Source organism: Dipodomys merriami, unplaced genomic scaffold (genome assembly GCF_024711535.1).
Source record: "Dipodomys merriami isolate MVZ:Mamm:240054 unplaced genomic scaffold, mDipMer1.0.p SCAF_2, whole genome shotgun sequence".
NCBI classification, from domain to species: domain Eukaryota; kingdom Metazoa; phylum Chordata; class Mammalia; order Rodentia; family Heteromyidae; genus Dipodomys; species Dipodomys merriami.
This window is the reverse complement of record NW_027203381.1, coordinates 104,139,997-104,156,512: the sequence shown is the minus strand read 5'-3', so window position 1 is coordinate 104,156,512 and position 16,516 is coordinate 104,139,997. Positions and strand designations below refer to the sequence as shown.

At 33.2% G+C, this 16,516-nt stretch overlaps 1 long non-coding RNA gene across 2 annotated transcripts in view; it reads right to left on the bottom strand.

Annotated features, from left to right (window-relative positions):
* LOC138832451 (uncharacterized) overlaps positions 1–16,516 on the bottom strand; it is a 160,907-nt gene that overhangs the window by 97,456 nt on the left and 46,935 nt on the right. For both annotated transcript variants that reach the window (XR_011373562.1, XR_011373561.1), the window contains one exon: positions 8,032–8,076. This is a non-coding gene — a long non-coding RNA (uncharacterized lncRNA). The remainder of the gene's footprint in view (positions 1–8,031; positions 8,077–16,516) is intronic.

Sequence of the window (16,516 nt, the reverse complement as noted above, 5' to 3'; positions counted from 1 at the left end):
GTGTTGAGAACATTGACCTAAATTTCAGCTACTCTAGTTTCATAAGTTATGCACAAAGTGGAAGTTGAAGAAGGCACTACCTTTACTTTACCTTCACTTTTATCTGCTTATTTCAAGCAGGTAAAGTAAATTTTAGAGAGGACATCTAAACATTGGACTCAACTATGAAGATATAGGAAAGGATGTAGGAAAAAATCAGAGAGAAAAAGAAACTTCATAGGAACAAAAGAAAATTAATAGGGAATGAGATCAAAGAAAATAATAGACGCAGGAGAAAGGTTGATGAAAAGGAAAAATGCTGGCAGGAAGGAAACCAAACTCTTATAACACACAGCACTTAGATTTGGCAAACTTTGTTTAGTTTCAAATGGGAGTTACCCTGCAAAACTGAGGTTTGAACTGTTGAAAAGCCATCCAAGAGGGATTAGAATTTAATTTCAGACCTAGCTTTCCCTTATTGTCTAGCTTGGAGGTTTTCTCTCTTTATTTCTATTTTTTTTTTTTAAAAGAGACTTTGATCTTTCGCCTTAATGAGTCTGCTCAATATGTAAGGAATCAAAATCGTGAGGGCTAATGCTTGTATTTTGTCAAACCAAGTATTAAACATTGTACAATTTGTGTGGCCTGAAGACTATTGGAATTGAACCTATTGTGAATGATATGTTTGAAAAGAGCAAATAAAATGACTAACAGGAAGCCAAAGTCATAACTGTGGATAAAGACACTGTATTTTTTGATGAATTAATCTGAATAATACAAAAAAATCCATCAGTTCCCTGCAATAGGAAGTTAATCAGTAATTGCCTTTGAATAATAAAGCATGGGGTCTGAGATTCAAATGTAATATTTTACAGACTAAGTGCTACTAAACCAGTAACTTAATTGTCTTTTAGCTACCGATCAATAACTACTCTGAAAGTTCTAAATATCTAGGCAAGAGGGACAGAAATCTGCTTCAGAGTTACATAAAAGAGAAGTGTGAAAACAATGTAAAATCACCTAATTATTTTCCTATGTAAACACATTTTACAATTTACTCCTTCATTTTTTTTTTATTTTACAACGGAATGATACAGTATTTTGATTACTAGGAATAAACAGTCTGCTAAGATATAAATACAAATTCAAATGTAACATAACTATAAATGTATATATAAATATATCCAAATGAGATAGATGGAATTAACACATGGAAAAATATATCCTTGGTTTATTTTCTAGTTTTGAAGTTACAGCTTTTATACATAGCAAGAAAACTGATTGTCAAAGCAATTGGTCTATCCATTAATTATTTACATACAAATTTAGTGCATATTTTGATTATTATGTTTCTAGTTTTGTTTTTGGGAACAAACATTTGAATGCCTGTATTCTTAGAATGCTACAAACATAAATAGAATTTATTATTCTATTTGGTGATAGGCAGTGTGCATAATTTTAATTCAATTTATATATGTATATGCTTATATAGAACATAACTGATTTAGTTAAATTTGAGTTCATTCAGAAACTTATTTACATATCTGTATGCCATTTTTAAAGACTCAAATCAAAATTTTAGAAATATTTATTAAAAGTTCTGATATGCAGAGCTGAATTATTTTTAGATTTAAGGAGTCATAATTTATGACATGGTATTTGGACACTTTCAGAAGTCTTTTGAAATGTCAGAGTCAGGGACTTTCCAAGTACAAATGATCATCTAAAACAGGAAAATGGAAACTAGTGAGAATTAGAAATTTCACATGGACAGCCCAGATATGTACCAAATATATCTTTCAATTGGTAGAAATTGGAAAGATAAAAAAAGAAATTGGAAAGAAAATAGTTGTAAGTAGAAGGGAATGAAAATACACCGATCTGAAACACTTGTAATTGTGTAATTAAGAATTTAACATTTCAGTGAGAAGAAAGATTAGGGCCATAAAGGTTCTGGTGATTGAGACATCTGACATTTCTTTAGTGGCTGGCTACATCAAGATTATTTGTATTCTTTGTATAATGTAGTCAGGTGCATGCTAGAGGGTAGCCTGTGTTAATAATGTGATAGAAGGAGTGAGTAGAATGACCAGAGACAAGAAAACTATGGCCAAATGGGATCAAACATTCAAAACCTTGTTTACTCACTTGTGTAATGAAATAAATCTAGCTCAAAATAGAAAAAAATTATTTTATGCATATCAAATTAGCAGACATAAAACACTAAAACATTTTTCAATATCAACAAAAGACAAGCAATTTTGGAAGTCTCACAAATTTCTTATAGAAATATACGATTTTTCTTACTGCCATTTATTGTTGACTGAGACTATGACTCATGTCTGTCATTTTAGCAAGTAGGAATTTGGAGATTGGGAAAATTGTGGTTTGAGGCTAGCCTAAGCAAATAATTAGCAAGACCCTGTCTCAAACAATGAAAATAAAACATCCAGGAGTATGCTTACTTGCCTATCACCCCAACTATGGAAAAAATAAATAGAAGGATTTCATTGTAGGCCATTCCAGACATAATTGTGGAACTATTCAAAAAGAAAAAAAAAAGTTTATACTCCTGGTTCAAATAATATCCCTACCTACCAAGCACAAGACCCTGAATTTACTTATAAAAAAAAGTGCTCTAAAAATTTCATCTACATGCCAAATAGAAAAAAATTTCTATTTTCAACTTAAAATATCCAAAGCATTTACATTCTAATGTATGCTTGTTACCAAAAAAAAAAAAAAACTTATTTTTTTTACTTACGTAATTCTAAGCTGTTACAAGATATTTGTAATTAAATTTAAGAGCATTGAATTAATTTTGGATACTACATTAAAGACATGGGCTATAAAAGAGAATACATACCTTTTTTGCTAAATGTAAATTCAACCAATATTAAAATTAGAAATCACATTCTTAAAGTAAATATTTCTTTAAGAAGCTCATTAAAGCCAGTATGTAATTTCTTTTTACTCCCATGTATCATTAATTCATTGGTATACTTCTTAATGTTTTAGAATCAGAAGATTTGGGGGTAAAATGGGCCAGGGAAAATGTCACACACTTTGAGAGGCTTATTCTCAAGTGAGTTGAGTACTTTAGAATTACAAGCAAACAAAAGTCTGATAGGATAGTTGGGAAGATATCAGATGAAAACACAAATCTGGTCCATGTATGCTATTTTATATTTGTTCATTAATCATTTGCAGTCATTAAAACTTAGTTCAGAGTTGGTAACATTACATCAAAATCTCCTGGTAATCAGAGGCATGCCTACCCTCCACCTTCCAAAAATACTAAATCATTATTGCTTAAATGTGTTTTCCTTCCCATCCTGACTACTAAGACATTTTCAATTGTTTCTGTGCTTACAGGTGAACAAAAAGGAGTGGATATTTTTGGGTCAAATTATAAAGAATATTTTAAAAGTAAGATGTGAAGAAATATAACAAAAATGGACTGCTTTGTCGTTTATTTGGAAAAGATTTTTAACAGATCTCAACCTCTTGTCTTCCAAAATACAATTCAATCATTTCTATTAAAGACAGCATCTTGCTTTAATATTCAATATATCGAGATTATAAGATGTTCATATCAGTCTTTTTTTATTTGAAAATACTGTACAGAGGGGTTACAATTACGTGGGCAAGATAATGAGTACATTTCTTATCAAGCATTGTAGCCTCCTCCTTTGTTTCCCCTTCCCATCCCTTCCCATCCTCCCCTGCCCCCCAACTCAATCCTCCCCTCCACTCCCCCCTTCCCCCGCACCAAAGTTGTAAAATTCATTTTTCCACATAATAACTTGTACATCTCATTGTTGCAATAGGTCCACCTGTATCCCTATTTAAACGATTTGTTTTTCCCCTTCCCCTCCACAAATTATACCGACATCAAATACAGTGAAAGCAGGGATTATACTGTGGGGGAGGGACATACAAAGCAACAAAGAAACAATCTTATAAATGCGTTAGAAACAATCGCATTAAAGAAAAAAAAACATCTGAATACATATCTTAGGGTTCATTTCCCTACATATCAGTCTTACATTTACAATTTTGTGTAATTTACTGGGTTACTCCATTTATGAGCTCTGTTTACTCTGTCCCTTAAATATACTACTGGATTATTTTGCTTCTATCAATGAATTAACTTTATATTTTTTGTAGCAGTTCCATCATAGTCTCTATTTCAACTCTTTTTTGGGGGTCCGGTCGTGGGGCCTGAACTCTGGGCCTGGGCGCTGTCCCTCAGCTCTTCAGCTCAAGGTTAGCACTCTACCACTTGAGCCACAACACCACTTCCGGCTTTTTCCTTTTTGCTTATGTGGTGCTGAGTAATCAAACCCAGGACCTCAGGCATGCAAGGCAAGCACTCTACCACCGAGCCACCTTCCCGGCCCCTCTATTTCCACTCTTAAATGTCTATTGCATAGTGTACATGCATAGCTACCTAAGTGTCCCACAGATATAGTGCGACATGTTCTTAATTGAACTCACAGTCTTTTTCCAAAATCTGTTTTTCTTGTCAGTTATTGGCATTTGCATCTACTCAGCTTTTTTTTTTTTTTTTGCAAAGTTTTAGGAGTTATTCAAGACTTCTAGCTTTGACTATTTTCCCAAACACATACTGTGAAGTCCTATCAATTTTACATCTATAATTCATCTTCTGCTTGAGATTTTTCTTGGATCAGTCTTGTCTTCCTTTACCTGTTTGATTGACCAATTTACATAACGTTCATAGTTGGGAAAACTTTAAAATGAAAAAACAGATGTAAAACAAATCTGGTCCATGTATGCTAATTTTTATATTTGTTCATTAGTCATTTGCTGTCATTAAAACTTAGTTCACAGTTGTAATATTACATCAAAATCTCCTGATAATCGAAGGCATGCCTACTTATACAGCCTCCCATGTGTACTCTCTACTTCCAAGAATACTAAATCTGTATTGCTTAAATGTGTTTTCCTTCCCATCATGACTTTAACAGTGATTTGAATTACCCTATCTATTTAACAGTTATGGTGCCTAACTCTTGAAATCTCCTTCCACACCTCTCCTACTCTGGAAGCTATACTTGAAAATTAGATCATGCTCTTACATATGCCTATATACCTTTTAAGACATAATTCAATGTAACTATTCTCCAAAGCCTAGCATAGTACCTAATATCTAATATTATGTAATATAAAATCAGTGTTCATTGATTAAGTCCAGAAAGGAATAAACACATTAACAGATTTTTAAAAAATGTAATGGGCAGCAATTTACATTCTTAATGAATCTGAGCTATTAAATGAATGACTTTTAAAATGTCTATATATATCTATATATTTCTATATCAAATTCTATGCATTTTAAAAGTTTAAGTTTTAAAGTGAAACTGACTACCAAGAGTTGACATCTACTTTCAGTGTTACAGAACAAAGAAATGGCATCACATAAATTTTATCTACCCCTCTCACAAAAGATGATCCAACAAGATTATTTGAAATAATCATAATATATTCATGGACTGCCTTACCATTCTAGATTTACCACTAATTAAGGTGAAGAAAGTGAGTAAGTAAACCATATGAATGGGGCATTAAAGATAAGCTATAGCTGTGCTGTCAGGCTCTCTATCCATTTGAAATCCTTAGTACTGGAGGTGATAGAAAAACTGAGCTTGAGTGTCAGGAAGAGAAAGATTAAATAAGTCTTCTCATGGACTTTAAGCCAGTTCAAGTTTCACTGTAGATACTTCACAGCACTGACTCATGGAGAGTTTAAGAATATTTGGTCTCGTGAATGTTGGGCTGGGAAGGTGGCTCAGTGGTAGAGTGCTTGCCTTGCATGCATGAGGCCCTGGGTTTGATTCCTCAGCACCATATAAGGTGTGGCTCAAGTGGTAGAGTGCAAACCTTGAGCTGAGGAGCTGAGGGACAGCGCCCAGGCCCAGAGTTCAGACCCCACGACCAGACCAAAAAAAAAAAAAAAAAAAGGAGAAAAAAAAAAAGAATATTTGGTCTTGTGAATGTCTTAAATCCAGAGATTCACCACACTCATTACTGATAAGATTGAGATACTGGTTTTTGTTATAAAAAGGGATTAGGAGATAAGCGACCATGGTATCAGGGCAGTACATTGGTTAAATGTCTTCTATTGGCTCAGCAGATTGATTTCTACATAAAGAAAAGCTATTCAAAGTTCTATAAATCTCAAAGCATACTGCATTTTTTAAAATAATGGAACCACCAACAAAGGAAAAGTCATTTTCCTTTCTAATAATAGTAGAATGTGAGGCAAAACAGAAGACAAAGACAATTATAAGGGTAAATCAGGAACAAAAGTTGTTTTAACCTCAATAATTCAGGTAATTGAAACCAAAAGAGGTTCGGGCATGTAACAGGCATGGTTTTCCTACTATATATGATGTTCCTGCAAGTCTGGAACTAGTTTTAAGCTACAGCATTCTTCTCTGCGGTACATTTTGAAATATGAAATGAATTACTGGCGTTTCAAATGATATATTCAAACAATAAATTAATGTGACAGTAATATGCCAATGAGAAAATAAATATCTTACAGGACTGTGCACATAGCATTGGCACATAGAACTCTTGCTATATGTGCATAGAAAAATATACACATACAAATAGACAATGATCAACATGATAACATTCTACAAAGCTGAGAGCATATAAAGATCACCTGTTATCAAAAAGCCATGGCCATTCATTACACAGTCATACAATGCTTCATCACTACTAAATCTGTAGACTAGAATTATGATAACAGCAACAAAGTGGTGCTGCAGCTCTAGTGGTAGAGCATGAACTTGAGCAAAAATAGTGTCCAGGCCTGAATTCAAACTCCAGGACAGACATAAAGTAAACAGCAAGAAAAAAAATAAAGGATTTTGCCAACTGGACTGCATCTGAGGCAGAGGTGGCTTCTGCAAGAGCTGCCTCTAGTCTTCTTGCCCATTAGAGATCTGAAGCCCAGTCCTCTGTCACTCAAGCAAATTAGCAAACAGCAGGTGTTTTCTCTATATGGACTTCAAGAAGTCACTTTGCAGCACTTTCTTTATTTTAAATTTGATTCTCATTTCAGTTCAATGACTACACAAAAATGATGTTATTAGGTGGGCTTTATAAATAAGGAATAGAACACTGTAGAGGCATGATAATTTTCTGGCCCCAACTCTCCTGAACAGTGAGGAAAATATTGTCTACAAACACACAGCAAGCCTAAGAAGTCATCAACCACTGTATAAATAAATGTAGCCAGCCTTTGAAATTTTGTAAAATTACTGACTCCTTGAGCCCTGTTAATAATTATGGATTTAAAAAAATTGTGGTTTCTGTCATGTATCACTGAACTGCATCACTCTGCTCCTCTAGGCATGAAGTAGTCTGTTTTGAATTAGAAAAGAGGTGCTAGAATGTGGGAGTGGGGGTTGACCTACATCTGAACAATTTGCATATGATTCACCACAATTAAACAATTTGGTTTGAAATAGCTACAATTAAGTTATTACAGGAGAACTATTTACTAGACTAGAAACTCTAAATTTATCTTCACATCCGCCCTTACCAAGAATAGGGCCACGTTTTTCTGCTCTTTTAAGTAAAGCAAATATTAAAATAAATCCCTCCAAGTGAACGTTTATATTGCTAAATTATTGACAGCTGATTATACATATAGTTATTTGCATTACTTCCTTTAAAATTTTTGACTTAGAATAGCAAGAAAAATAGACAAGACACAGAATCTAAGAACATATAATATACATTGAAGTATGTATACATTAAGTTGCTTTCCTGATATATGCAAATTTCATAAGTATGTCAAGCTCCACAAAATTATGGAAGGTAGTAAGTATAATAGTATGGAAGAAAAATTGAAACTGACAGTTCAACACCATGTGTTGGATGATTTCAAGGTAAGCACCAAGTAGAGATAATACACACTTCATTTACACAGGATAACCAATACCACTTCTATTTGTATCATTTAAGGCAATAAATTTAACACATATTATAATAAAACATATTTCATGTTCCTACCTTTACTGGTGAATAAAATGTTCTGTGGGAATCTTTAAAGCCTTCCTGCAAAATCAAATAGAAAATAAATGACATAGAGAATAATGGAAGGTCAGGATTACATTAACATCATAGTCAACACTGAGTGTTAGTGGCCTATTTGTTGGATACCACACTCAGAGGCCAGATATCTTGTGTTCCCTCTTCACACATACATGAGCATGCCAGTACTCATGGTGATAAAGGGCACATAGCAGTGGAATAAAATCATTCTATATGGATTAGGCATTTTTACACTGTATAGAGAATGAATGTAGTCATTAAGACTCTTTCTTGATCACAATTATTACCTAATTTATTCATTGTACTTCTAACTTTTGGTAAAGGTGCAAAGGCAAAAGGAAAATTACACCATTTTATGAAATGAAGCAAAGCAACAATGAAAAAAAAACAAAATTAAAAATACTGAATCCTGATATGGTAGTATCTTTTTATATACTAAGATTATAATTAACTCTGTAGATATGAACAACTTTAGCCCAGAGTCCCCCATGTCCTGTATCTTTAGGGTTTCAGAGAGATATCATCTGCCACAAGAAAGTGTTATCAGGAAGTGTTTGCACCCTTCATTAAGGTAGACTTAGACTTAGAACTAGCAGGTAATTTTAAAAATTAACTGATCCAACTGCCTCACTATATAGATAAGCAAAGCAATGTGGCTTAGCTAGTTTTTGCAAGAACTCAGGGTAGAACTTTGGTGGGAGGGAGGAGGGGGTAGAAGGACGGGGGGGGGAGGATGGGAAGGGGAAACAAAGGAGGAGGCTACAATGCTTGATAAGAAATGTACTCATTATCTTGCCCATGTAATTGTAACCCCTCTGTACAGTATTTTCACAATAAAAAACGATTCTTTTTTTTTCCAAGCCCTGCTTTATTTTTATCTCCAAGCTTCATTCTACAGTACTGAGTTACTGAATTCATTGCACCTTCCAAAACTGAAAAGTAGGGGGTGGAGTCCTGTGGTCTGTTTTTGATAATTACAACCCTTTCCCTGAACTTTATATTCCTGCTTGAATATGAGTCATCAAGATTTATTGCATCTACCTTCTTACATAAAAACTCCTAGCCTGTGTGAAGAGAAATACCAAAGAGTCCCATGATAGGATTCTAGATATTGAAAAAAAGCAAGGGGAAAATAAAAGAAATCAAAAAGCAAATGTGCTACAAGGATGGAAAAACTAGTCAACAACACAACCATGATTTAAAGAAACCACCCATTAGATCTTCACATGAAATCTGCTTTCTGTGCAGACTTTCAGACTTTACACAAAGAAAAGCTATCATTTGCTCTTTTAATCTATGCTACCCATTGTAAATTCTAATGTGTATTATTACAGATATGAATATTTAAGTCCTTCTTTTGCTTCATGGATAGTTTTCATACATAGGAAGGTAGAGATACACATGCATATATATGTATATAGGAAAATATATTCTTTCATATATTAAATATACATATGTACTCAAGTATATATACATATACTTGAGTATTTATATTATATATACATGAATATTGAGTATTTATATATAAATACATCGGTTATAATAGAAGATATTGGATAAAAAAGTGTGAGTCTTAAAAACTTAAGAGTAAGAGCTGTATGTAGCTAGAGGAATTCCTAGCTATAAGAATATAAAACATTTTTCAATCATAAGATATATTTGTTAGATTTTATAAATTCAAATTTTTACTTCTTAAACTATTAAGAAGTAATGCAAATTTTGCATATCAATATTAAAGCAACTGAAACATATATAAGAGAAATAACATCAGAATTATCTACAAAGAAATATAATTGCCCCAAATCAGCAATAAAGTATAAAGTATTCTACATTTTTCTATAAGACATATGTTATAGCTCTTTTTACAGACACACAAATTTATACACATACATATAAACTAATGAGATGAATACAAGTTTGTTTTAGTTAAACACAAAAATATCTACTCTTAATTCATTATATATTTTATGTTGGGAAATAACTTTAAAGGGAGATTTTTGATATTTTGACTATCTCAAAAATGATGATTATGGAAATATATACATTCGTAAATGTCAAAGTAACACATATGTTGCAGATGACTACCAACTTAAGGAAAATTTACCATATTGTGAAAGCATAACATTTGCAAAGAATTGGTGAAGAGTAAAGAAGTCAGTTGTAATATTGAATATAAATTAATTAGAAACCATTTTCTCATTGACTACAATCCTCTTCTACTAAAGTATTTATCAAGACAATACACAATACAAAAATAAAATCCATTTTAGAAAAATGCAAACGATGGAATTGGTAACATTGATCAATAAGCATTGTACTTTTAAAATACAACTACTTAAAGATAAGAAAAAAGAAAAATGAAACTTGGAGAAAATTTTAAATACTATACAAATGAAAGTTGAAGTACATCCATTAAAATAAAAGGACACACAAATGTGTATTCTTTTTTTAAATCATATGATTTTTAATTTTTAAAAATCTTATTGTAAAGGTGATATATAGAGGGGTTACAGTTATGTAAGGTAATGAGCACAGTTTTTGTTGAAAATTATTATCCCCTGCCTCATTTTTCTCCCACTATCCCTCCCCCTCCCCACATTGTAGTTGATTTCCAACATAGTCTTGTGAGTACCACTGTTTCATTGGTTTACCCTTTGTCCTTTGTCTCACTATTTTGTTATTCTCCTTCCCTTCCCTACACTTCACCTTCACCAAATCAGATAACCCAATAGGGAACAATTGGGGCTAAACCAAAGGGGGGCAGGGAATGAAAGAAAAATAAAAATAACTTCATATATATTTATATGAATTTATACTTATATTTTTAAAAAAAACAGAAAAAAACAAAAACAAAAACCCTCTTATTTCCATATCTTGGAGTTCATTTTGATTAGCATCATTTCATATATTACATAGCTACTAGCTATTGTGATCTTCTGCTAGGACTATCCTAGACAAATACTAATTATTACAAAGAGGGAAACCATGGAGTCTATGTTTCTTTGGGTCTGGCTTACTTCACTTAATATGGCTTTTTTATGTTTTCCATTTTCTTATGAATTCTAAAGAGAGTAAGTTGCTCATAGAGCTCGTAAAACAGATCTTATCATTTCTTCTACAAGTACATAGAAGCAAACAATATTGATTTATCTGAAACAAAATAGCACTCTCTTAATTATGAAAATATAAAAAATTATGCTTAATATACTGATTAAAATCAAATCTAACAGATATTAACTGCATATAACAGCTTAATTCAGAACCTTTGTTAAACTAGATAAGAAATGTATTTAATAAGGTACATAATGAATTAAGGTATAGGTTTAAGTGTTTTGAGTAAACTATGATTTTATTATCATAGAATTTTTTTAATGTTTCTGCAAGGCCTTTTTGTATCATTTAGAAATAAAAATTACGGAGACCCTCCTACTTTTTAAAGTTTTGAGACATATACTTTCCATGCCTTCTTTTTTTGTACATTTTTTATTGTAAAAATGCTGTACAGAGGGGTTACAGTTACATGAGCAAGGTAATGAGTACATTTCGTATTGAGCATTGTTGCCTCCTCCTTTGTTTTCCCCCTACCATCCCTTTCCTCCCACCTCCACAACTACATCCCCACCCTCAACATCCTACTGAGTTTGTAAAGTTCCTTTTCAACATAGTGTTTTGTTACAAAGGCTCAACCTGTATCCTTATTTAAGCATTTCATTTTTTCCCTTTTCATCCCCAAATTAGAGAAGTGGATATATAAGATTCAGGGTACTGACATCAAACGCAGTGAAAACATGAGTTATACGATGGGGGAGGAACATACAAAGAAACAAAAAAATCACATGGTACATTATAAATACGTTAGAAATAATAGCAAGAAAGAAAAAAGATATTTGTGTCAATATCTTAGGGTTCATTTCACTTAACATCATCTTATATGGTCATATGTACATAGCTTTTGGCCTTTTCTGCTTGTCCTACACATGTACTAGTTATTGCAAATAAGGAAAACCACAGGACCTCTGTTTCTTTGGGCATAGCTTAAGATGCCCCTCAGCAGATGAATGGATCAAGAAAATGTAATATATATATATATGTATATATATATATATATACATATATATATATAGTGGAATTCTATGCCTCCATCCTTTCTTTTGAGTTCAAATTAAGTAATATCAAAATAGTATAGTTTTTACTTCAAAAGACATATTTTTCTATTTAATCCACACAAACCAATAAATGTAAGCCTAAAATGTATAGCTCATTGTAAAAGTGCTACTTTTCCAAATTAACAAAGGACAATTATGTATAAGAAATGAATAAATATGTATTTAAATACTAATCTTTCCTATGCATCTTTCCTATGCCTTTTATTCCCTTATACAATCTGAATTAGGAAAAGCTAATTCTATAGTTTAGATCTAAGTCGACTATGGTTAAAGTTATTGTTAGTCTCTATACTCAATGTTTACTTTATCAGGAAGTTGTGATTTAAGTCACAGAATCCACTTTGTTCTCACCAAAAGCCTACATTTTTATAACCTTACTGAATAACTACCTTCATTTCATAACTAATAATCATGATATGCAGCTTCCTTGCATGGAAATGGCATGGCATGGGAATAGAATGTTTCCAGTAGTCACTTAATATCCAAGAATTTTTTTTAAGTGTTTTCCTACAGAGTTTCTAGTAATGAGAGTGACGAGACAGATTCTCTGCCAAAAGACCTGCTGAACATGGTCTCAACTGATCGTTTCCCAAGCAATAGTTAGAACTAGAATAATTCATGAAATGTTATTAAGTGACTTGTAGAGGCCCAACGAAGGCCTTTTCAGCTGATCTGGGAAACTGGACAAATTTTTACCATGTCTATATCTCCCTGAACTGGCCAATGATGGGTGTAAATTTGAACTTTCATGAATGATGGTCACCTAATTATGAGTGTCAAACCTTTTACCTGGCTCAGAATCCATCAACATGTTCCAATGGCTCTAACAATAAAGACAGAATTTCTAAAGAGTGCCTACAAAGACCTATTGAGTCAACGCCTACATACTTGTCCAGGCTCATCTCCTATAACCGGACAATGCTAAATTGCATTTATATATGACCTGGAAATACCAAGTCTTCTCCCAGATCTGCAAATGTATGCTTTATAACATTATTTTTAAACACTTCAGAATTCACTAGTATAGAAGTAAAAGTCACAAACCAAATTTTAAGTACCAACCTATATTTGAAAAGTATTTTGAGCAGAACCCTGGTAGCTAATGCCTTCTAATCCTAGAGACTCAACATTTGAGTAAGATTTTCCCTGACAGGGAAAATCTGTGAGACTCACATCTCTCCTAAACCACCCAAAATCTGGAAGTGGAGCTGGAGCTCAAGTGGTAGAATGCTAGCCTTGTTTAAACAACAACAACAACAAACAAACAAAAAATAACTCAAAGACAGCACTCAAGCTGTGAGTTCAAGCCCCAGAACTGGTATGAGAAAAACAAAACAAAATCTTTCCAACTGGTTATGTATGATTGCTTCAATTACATTATCCTCTTCTCTAATTTACAAAAATGAAATAAAAAGCTCATATTCGACCAATCTCTTAATCTAAAATTGCATCATCAATAATATCTCAATATTCTTGGTCTGCTTTCTTATCATCCATAGCAGGCATTACTATATAACATGTCATATATTTATTTGTTCGTTAAAATGTTTATTAATTGCCAAGCTTTCCAGAATGAACACTGCATAACAAGTAATTGTTGCAGGTGAAGTTTCAATCTAACACATTCCATTTCTTCTCTACCCAGACCTTCAGCAGTCTGAAGGTTTCATCATATATGATATCAATATGTACTTTTCACCTTGCCTAAGAATATGTGTATCTATAACAGATACACCCTGTGTCTCCTTCCCCTCTCTCTTCTCCAAACTTCACCTGAAATGTTCCTTTCTCATACAAGCCCTTTCCCACCGTTCATTTACTATGTATCAGCCCTTTTTGGATATCTTGATCATGTCCATTTTACTTTAGTTCCTATTCATAATGATGAATCTACTTCTCTCTGCTACAATCAAAAACAAAACAAAACACCAAGAATGTCAAGTCCCTAACACTCAGAAATGCTTGCCATGACTTAATATATATGCTCCCCCATTCCTTTCTTTTTTTTTTAAGAACTAGCCTCATTTGCATCTCCCTTTGGGTTGATTTTATTTGTATCTCTCTTCCAGGGCCAACACAATTGTACCAACACCCAATATATGGGGAATTGGAACGTGGCTCTGGCAGAGCTTCACCCCCAATCAACCATCAGGTGCACCTGAGCGACTACATTGCACAGAAGACAGGGTGTTCAAGCACAAGCTATGGTGCTGCCAAAGTGGATGCTCATCTCTGGCAAAACTCGACCATTCTTTGGTATGTGAGGTCATTTTAAGCACCTCCCAAAAGCCACAGACCTAAATTCCTGAAATCACTGCTAAAACAGGAGCTTTGGAAGATTCATACTCTCTTTTAGGGGCTAAGAATTGATAGATGAATTGAAAAGATATGGTACACAATATTCAATTAGGCAGATCAATTTCTGCCAGTCTGTGGAGAAAGATGAAGCAATGCTCCATTTGAGAGAGGAGAGAATACCAAAAGTTTACTCTGATGGCAACCATCTGAGCATTTCAACAGCAAGGACAAAGCCAAGCCAGGGATTTGGGAACCAGTTGCCTGGAGGATTCAAAGTTGTCCCTGAAGTCATCAATGAAAGATGGAGCACCACACATTATCTGCTGTGAAAATAGCCCTAGTTGATAAATAGATCCATAAATGTACATATTTAGGAGTGTCATATTTAGGAACATATAAAAGTACAAACAATGTGATATATAGAACATACATTCTGATATACAACTCAAGATTAAATGTGTATAAAATGAGTTAATTCTGTGTTTAATGATCGTGTTTGGTGTATGATGTGCACCAAGGAGACACTAGTGGATGCACTGATTTCCCCTAAAATCTGTTCTAGAATATAGGAAATGGTTCTACCTGTATTTTTAGGTATAGTGATAAAGCCCAAGAATCAGTTAAGTCTTTGACCAAGTTTTCCTTATCCATTTTATTTTGAGTACAATTGGTTTACCCGGAATATGTAAGACAAAAATATTATTTCTACTTGCCACTAGGTTATTTTCATACCAAAATTCTTTATTATACTTCTAGAGAATCTATTATTCATTACATATTATTTCATATTTTAACAAGCAAACTTATTTAAGATATTTCATCTGTAGAAGTTATAGTCAAACACCAAAATTTTTTTTTTGCTAGTCATTGATGCCTCACTGAATCAGGTAGAAATATTTCAGATGGTTCAATTTGCCTTTTAAAAAACTAAACAAATTTCTTCTCTGTATGTGGTTTTCAATATTTTTAAAATTAATTAGCTCATCTTATAGAGTACTTGATTATATTTTAGTTACTGTGTAAGTTATCCCTAAATTGCAAAGTATAATGAAATTATTTCAAGGTGCTTGTCTGTTAATGAGTTAGACAAAAAATTAGAAAATGGTATCTGAATACAAATATAATATTAATAAGAGTAGTGCTATACCTTGATGGGAATACAATCAACTTACTATATGAGTTAAAGCCATCATCTTTGACTGGAATCAGGGAGAAGATAACAATCAGACTGATTTCATAAACATGGGTGAGAATTAATTGGAATTAAAATAAGAATTGGCAAGAACGCTGCCATGTGAAGAGAAAACTCAAACAAAGGGAACAGTGTAAGAAAAAGACATAGAGGAAAAAAATCCCATTGGAGGTTTCCATAGGCTATGGAGGCAGGGAGGAGCTAGACATGAAAAGAGACCTGGCAAAGTCCAGATCACAGATGGTGCTTCATTGTGCTTCATAAGGTCTTTATCTTATTATGGCAAGTGGATTTCTTTTATTTGGTAAATCTTATATAATATGACTCTGTAGCTTAGATTCTGAGGGATTTTTTTAGAATTAAAAAAAACAAAGGACTTCATAAAATATTTTAGTTGATTACCAGTATTTATAGGTGCAAAAATGGATGAATTGATTCTGGTTATGCATGACTGGTTGCTTCTAGTGTTGGTATAGGACTATGTGAAGAGTTTTCTAGAATGTAGCTTACTTAGGGAAGACTTGGAATGGAGAAAAGAAATAGGAGGACTTTACAGCATTTTAGATGGGAAAAGATGCCAGCCATAACCAAGTCAGTGTGAATACCTAGGGAGGAGGAGTTTCAAGAAATATTTAGAAGGGCTTATGGGAAAGAGCCCATGATGAGGATGCTGCTGCTGCTGCTGCTGCTGCTGCTGCTGCTGCTGCTGCTGCTGCTGATGATGATGATGATGATTGACATACAGAGTCACGGATTAACACCCAAATTTCAGCATTAGATTTTGTTT